We start from the raw sequence: 7,290 nt of genomic DNA, 5'->3' as shown, positions 1-7,290 counted from the left end.
TTGTTCCAAAGCCGGACATGACCAGGTCAGTGTAGCGCTCCCCTCAGTAGTCTTATGGATGAGGGCAGAGCTTTTGGGTTCTTTTAACTAATGTATCAAATATTTTTAACCCTGATTAACTCAGTATTGATTATTATCTTGGATTTCTTTTTAAAACACAAACATGAAATAGTTTTCAACCTATCTATGAATTTACCTTTCTTAAATTATATTTTTAATAAAGATTTTTACCAAATGGGTCTCAATAGGTCTCTTTAGAATTAACTGACACTCTCTTGTCAGGTAAGTAATAAAGTAACCACACCAGTTTTTAGAAAAATAAGTCTCAATTATTTACTTAACACAATAATCAACAATTCCAAATGAAATAATATAATTAAATAAAAAGATGACTGCGGGTTCTTAAACCTCCAAAATAAAGTGTCCCTTTTCAGGAAAACCCTGTAAATTAATTATCCCTCTTTCTTAAGGAAAATACTGTAAACACTGCACCATGTAAATGCACAGACAACAATGTAAACAACTTAAACTCTCAAATGGATTACTTCAAAAACACTTAAACACCATATGTGGGCCCACACACACACCTTAATGCACAAAAGCCGGCACTGAAAATATTATAAAACCAAAATAAAGTAGCAGGCCTGATGCGTTGCACGTGTTCGTTGTGGCCCAAACTTAATGGCCAGTGGATGATACCTGAGGTAACGTCCCGGTCTCGTCCTTAATCCAAACAGTCACAGGTTCAAGCGCAGCCACAGGTCAGCATCTCCACACGGACTCCTTGGTTTCGCTTCTCCCCGCCTGCGTTGCCAGAAAACTCACGGGCAAAATCCTGGTTGCTCCACGCACTGTATGGGTCTCTTCTCTGTCCTCAGGTCGAAGCAGCAGATAACCCCTCAAATCGTTTAACTGAGGAAGTCAAACTTTGACTGGAAAAGGTCCGTTCACTTGTGATGAACTAACTCAGTCCTATACTTCCAGGTGTTAGCGTTAGCGTTAGCATTAGCTTTTGCACACACGTAAACAGTCTCTGAAGTTCGTGCAGAACTTCTTCCTGTTACTCAAAATGCAGCTTGTACTCTTGTAACTGGTTGTTGTGCAAACAAACATAAGGCACGAGTTACACACTGGTTTGTGCACTTTTAGCTCTTAACTTAACTCAGAAAAATCTCTGTCACGCTTGCTCTCTAGCTTACTCTGCTCGATCTCCCTTAGCCTGTGCTCACTCTTTTCTCGTCCGTGCTGAAAACCTGAGACCTGACGCTCCGGCCACTCGCTATTAACCCCATAAATGCTGGTTAAGACAATTTACTGAGATACATTATCTTTTAAATAAAACAATAAACATAACAATTTTTAAACCGTTTTTAACATTGTTATAATAACTTTCAAAATGAATTCCAACCTTTTTAACCACACTATTTATAGACTTAGATTATTAAATGATACAATAAGCATCACTTATCACCTCATACTTTTCAACCGGGTTACATCAGTTTACTGCAGGACACAGAGAAGGGTCAAAATAAGGAGGCCACAGTAAAATATACCAGCTGTAGTACAGAAAAGTGCTCATTTAATGTCAGCACTGATGCAGGCATGACTTCTCCATATGTTACTCACCTAATTCTCACTGGACCTGTGGGTAAGTTAGCTAAGCCTTAATCAGAAAACTATGCATACATGATAGTCAGGTTTATAATTGACAGAATATTGATAGTACTGTATGTAACGAGCCATCGATATTAATTAATAATAATGTGTCACAAATTTACAGTTATGTCATAATACTGACCTGTAACAGATGTGCGGTATACTTATGTGATTGAATAACCTGTAACTGATAGTGATATATACAGTGCATCTGAAGGCACTGCTATGAGTTAAATGTCTGCTGTTGTTTTGTGAGGAATTCGCTGTGACATTATTCCAGTGAGTATTCAATATTCAAGTGTCAGTCAAGGCCAGAGGCTCCATCTCTATCCCATGTCTCTATGAGCCGAGCTACAGAGACCGTGTGAAATACGTGAAATAATACACTTTAAGAAGATCAGAAAGTAACAGGGTAGTGCAGGCTGGGTAACCACAGCTGTGTGACCGATCAGACTGGCGAAATTGATGGAACAACCCTGATAATGTTTCTTCTGTGCTGCTGTTAACAGCTCTGTCACACATTATTCACCACATGTTGCACAAAAGTAGACCTGTGAAGAACAACTTGAACTTTTAAACTGAAACAGACATTCTGTAGGTAAAACTCCTGGTCATTTGAATAGAAAACAATCCAAAAAAGTTCAGAAATTGAGAAATTTACAAAAATTGATGAAGTTGATGAGGTAAAACATTAAATATATCAGCTTTGTACTGTTTTCAATTGAATACATGTCAAAAAGGCTAGTCAAGTTTCCACATTCTGTTCAGTGTTTTACACTGCATCACAACTTTTTTGGAATAGGGCCTGTAAGAAGGTTTACATTCATTTAAGCTGGTTTGGAAGGGTTGAATGGCAGTCCTGCCAGTGATAGTGCAGCTGTATTCAAATGATTGTGCTGTTAGACAAGCAAAAAATGCAACATAGCGTTATATATAATGAGATTAATGTCTAATTTCATATTCACTCATCACAGGGCTCACAAACTGGGAGTGATCCTAATGTGCACTACTCCACCATTGTTCATAATCAACATGTGGCAGCCCAGAAGAAGGTAAACCACACAAGGAAAACTAGTAAGCTTAAAGACATTAAACACAGTTTCTAAAAACACATTTGCCCAAATGTGTCTTTGTTTGTCCTCATCCAGCAGAACCGTACACCTGAAGAGAGTGTGACGTACAGTACCACTGTCATGAAGGATAGTGTGCAACAAATGCTATGTGATTAATCTGAACTCGTATCAGCATCTCAATCATCAGTTAACAAGTCAATTAAATTGTTGTTAGTCCATAATGATTCAGCATTCTTCTCTCTGTTCTTGTTTTCTGTCATTAGACTGAACCAGCAGACGGTAGTGAGATATACAGCACACTACAGTAGCTCCAAAATAAAAAAATCTGATGTACAACTTTATGCACAGTGTCTTTCTGTCATTCTGAATAAATCGATGTATCCTGCAGTCTGCATCAGAGATGTGCTATCTTGGAGACTCCCTGTGTTATTTTGTACAATCTGCACACACACAGTTTATCTATGTTGAAATAAAATGATGAAAATCTTCTTTTCCCCAGAAGCACATGCTTAAAAGTCAAGAATTCAGGTGTTAAGGAATGGCACCATGGTGCTATGTTGAGACAGTTGAAAGTGATGAGAGGAAGTTGTCAGTGTGGTTTTGACACACACATGCAGCACCTTTAGTGTCTGATGGTGCGAGGACAACAGTCCAAATATGAACCAAAAGCAGGGAGGGGACCTTGTGGCTAAAATGGTTTAAGTGTCTTTCTGCCTCTTTTCCAACCACTGAGATGACATATAGCCATTGAAGACAATAATGATCACAGAGCACTTTAATTTATTTCATGGTATTTCTGATCATCTAATTGTTTATTAATAGTCTCCAGTAGATCTCCTGTTTGATCCAGGGTTGTTTTATAATATTTGGCATAATCAAAGGCCAGCGGATTAAGTTACTGCGTTAAATAAATTAAAATGATGCTTTAAAAAAAAAAAATGTGTCAAATTTTTGTTCTCTCACAACAAAGTGTCATCTGTCGCTAGGCAAATAAAAGCTGAAATTGAAGTACCTACCTATTAACAAAAGAAAAGTACAGATTTTTTATTTCAATAATGTAAAGCTTTGCTCATGCTTTGTAACTCTGGTTTCATTTAGCTTTACTTACTATATACAATGGTCCGATCAACAATGCAGAATGTAGCTCCATCACTGTTTTTCCATCAAACTAAATGAACTGCCTTAAAAGGAGGAGGAAGATAGATTTTTGTTCAAGAAATCAGGAAGTAGATAGTTAGACAGTGCGTTGGTGTTGCCTGTTCATTTGTCAAACTGCACTTTCTCTGCGACATGGCTGTTCATCTCAGAATTCTTGTCATCCTCACGGGACTCACAGGTCAGTCACAGGGGTCGTTTTATGTGTAAAAATGTTAAATATCATGTTTGAGCTGATCATGTCAGATGATGAGTATTTAAATACACATACATATATTCTGTTATTATTTAAATGTCAGTCAGATGAGTGGGATGAGTGACAGCATGGACACGCCTGTCTACTATAAAACAGTAAACATCATTTTCAGTGGGCAGGTAATATAAAAGAAGAATATTGTTTGCTATATCTGCAGTAAATCATGTATCTCTGTTTGTTGCAGGAATTCACAGCATAACTACAGTCAGTGAAGTGTCAGTGACGGCTGGAGGTTCAATCTCTATCCCATGTCTCTATGAGTCACGATACAAACACGGTGTGAAATACTTATGTCAAGGATCTGATTGGAACTCCTGCTCATATGCAGTTAAAACACACAGACAAAGTTCAGGGAAGTTTTCAATCTCTGATGACAAAATCCAAAGAATCTTCACTGTGACCATAAAAGAGCTGATGGAACAGGACACTGGTTATTACTGGTGTGCTGTGGAGATTAATATTGGGGGAGATGTAGGAAAGTCTTTTCACCTGTCAGTCACCAGAGGTAAGAACCCTTTAGACATCTTTATTCAACTCCTTTGTTAAATTTGAATAATTTGGAGGAAATACATTGAGGAGGGTTCATTGTTTGCTCTGGAGACTGATTATTAGGCTACCCACATTTTTCTGCTCAATCATTTTCCCCTGAAGGTACACCCGCTCTGTATGTGGATCATCAGGAGATTAAAGGATTTGTTGGAGAAGAAATAACCATCAAGTGTTACCATCCTAACCCTGGAGAAATGAAGTGGTGCAGGCTGGGCGGCTCCTGTGTGACGAGGTCGTCTGGATCAATAAAAGGAACAACAGTGACCATCAGTTGGAGGGTTAATGTTTTCACTGTGACTATGAGTGGACTCAGGACAGAGAGCAGCGGCTGGTATTTGTGTGTCAAAGGAGATTCCCAGATGCCAGTGCATTTAGCTGTTGCTGAGAAACCTACCACTAGTAAGTACTACAATTAAAACAGTATGAAATATCAGTTTATACATATTAGCCAGGTGCAGTCTTTTAGTAAATGGCGTAATTTAACATAGAAGAGATAATAGGACTAAATATTTGTCATCTCACTCATCATTGTGTTGTTTTGCATTAAAGCCACTGTTGCAGCAACAACACTCTTAACCACCACTCCTCAGCCTGGGAATACCACCACTGCTTTTGCAGACAAAGAAACCACCACAGTTCAGGGTGAACAGCAAAGGTAAGGTGTGAAGAGAACTGCGGCCATTTTGTGGCCACAATAAACAAAAGCTGTAAAGTAATCTCTGTACACATCGTTCATATAAGAACTGGGTTTATAAGGTGGTTTGGTGTTGAACTTGAATTATAATGCAGTAATGTTTGAACAAGGGCATCCTGTTTACCTTAATTACTCAGCATGATGTGTTTTTACATATTTATTCATGCTGCAGTGATTCAGTTGACCTAAAGATCCTCATCATCCTTCTGAGCTTGTTGATCCTCATCATAATTGTCATCTTGTTCATCTGGTTTATGATGAAAAAGCACAGTAAGTCTTAATATTTTTGTCATTTAAAAATATTTATTTCTAATACAGACTACTGTGCATTAAGAGTAACAGGAGTTTTTACTGTTTCACTTTTAGAGCAGGCCAAAGCTGCAGCATCAGCCTCAGCGGTAAGATACGGTTATTTTTTCTCCCAACTTTTCACAAAGAAGGCTGTCAGGATGGACAGTATACAGGCCATTTGTTTACTACTCCAAATGATCAGAGAACATGTTCTGATGTAGAGATAGATATTTATTTATATAAGATAAAATAGAGATTACAGTTATCAGATAGAAAATTAACAGATTGGGTTTACAATTGCAAAGTGTTCCAATTATGGAGGCTAAGAAAGTGCTCACAATCCTGGCACTTTCCAAGACTTTACCCCAGGGCTTGCTGGCCTTGCTCCAGAGCAGGGTTAGCCCTGAGCTTTGTGTGGTTATCCCCTGAAACAGGGCTACAGTAAACAGAGTAGTCATGAAGTATTCAAGAATGTCACATTAGCTGCGTGTTCCAAAGGACATTTAAGCCATGGCTAGTAAAACTGCATTGTGAACTTTTCCTCCCTGGCTTAGGTTAAACCCTTGGTTAACAATTTGTGTGATAACTTTTTGACTTGTGAAACTTGCCAAGTCAAGTCAATGTCTATTGTCATTATATAGCCTAATGATATTTATATCACCCAAAAATCTCAACCTTTAGCCCAGGGCTATGCAGTGTGAAAAGCCCTTTGGTTGTAAAATTATTTGAGTTTAATAGAAAACAGACAGTGATAATGTCATCCATAACTGTCTCTCCTTCCTCATGCAGACTTCATGCACGGAGAGCAATGTGGACGTGATGTACAGCTCTGTGGTTTTCAAGAGGCTAAAAGGTTTGCAGAAGGTAAATGTCAAGACAACCGAGTCTCACACTGATTGTCAAGTTGTTCAGTAGTTTTTTTCTTTAAGTAAATGTATCACTTTTTCCCCAAAATCACAAATCACATTGCCTCAGGGGTTTTACAATCTGTTCAGGGTCAACTCTTAGCTCAGGGCTATGCAGTGTAAAATGCTCTTCGATCTAAAATTACTTAAAATTAATCAAAAACAGAGAGTGATCATCTCATTCATAACTGTCTTTCCTTCCTCATGCAGACTTCATGTAATGACAGCGATGTGGACGTGATGTACAGCTCTGTGGTTTTCAGGAAAGTCAAAGCGTGTCCTGAAGGTAAATATCAACAAAACCCAGTCTCACACTGATTGTCACATGTTGGTCAGTAGGCTTTTTTTTCTTCCAAAACATTATACATTATATTATATTTTTGTTTATCTGTTTTCTATATTAATTTTTTTACATCTTTCTTTTCCTGCAGGTTGAAGCAGATGATGACAGTGTCACATACAGCACATTGGCTTAGCACCAGCACAGCCTTCAGCCATGTCTCCTCTGTTTGTCTGTCTATATTTAAGTCTACTTGGATGAGTTTTTTAAATGATAGTGTCGTAATGTGTTATCTGATGTCATCGTTTGGTTGAGCAGTAACTTCTCTCTACTCTGTTTAAGACCTTCTCTCTACTGGTTCCTCTTTTGCATTTGAAAGAAGCTTTGCCCTGTCTGCTTGTCTAGTGTTTGACAATATTAACAACTAGTTG

Source organism: Pagrus pagrus (genome assembly GCF_965226575.1).
Source record: "Pagrus pagrus genome assembly, chromosome: 15".
Lineage (NCBI taxonomy): Eukaryota > Metazoa > Chordata > Actinopteri > Spariformes > Sparidae > Pagrus > Pagrus pagrus.
The sequence above is the reverse complement of the archived record's forward strand: the minus strand, read 5'-3'. Positions refer to the sequence as shown.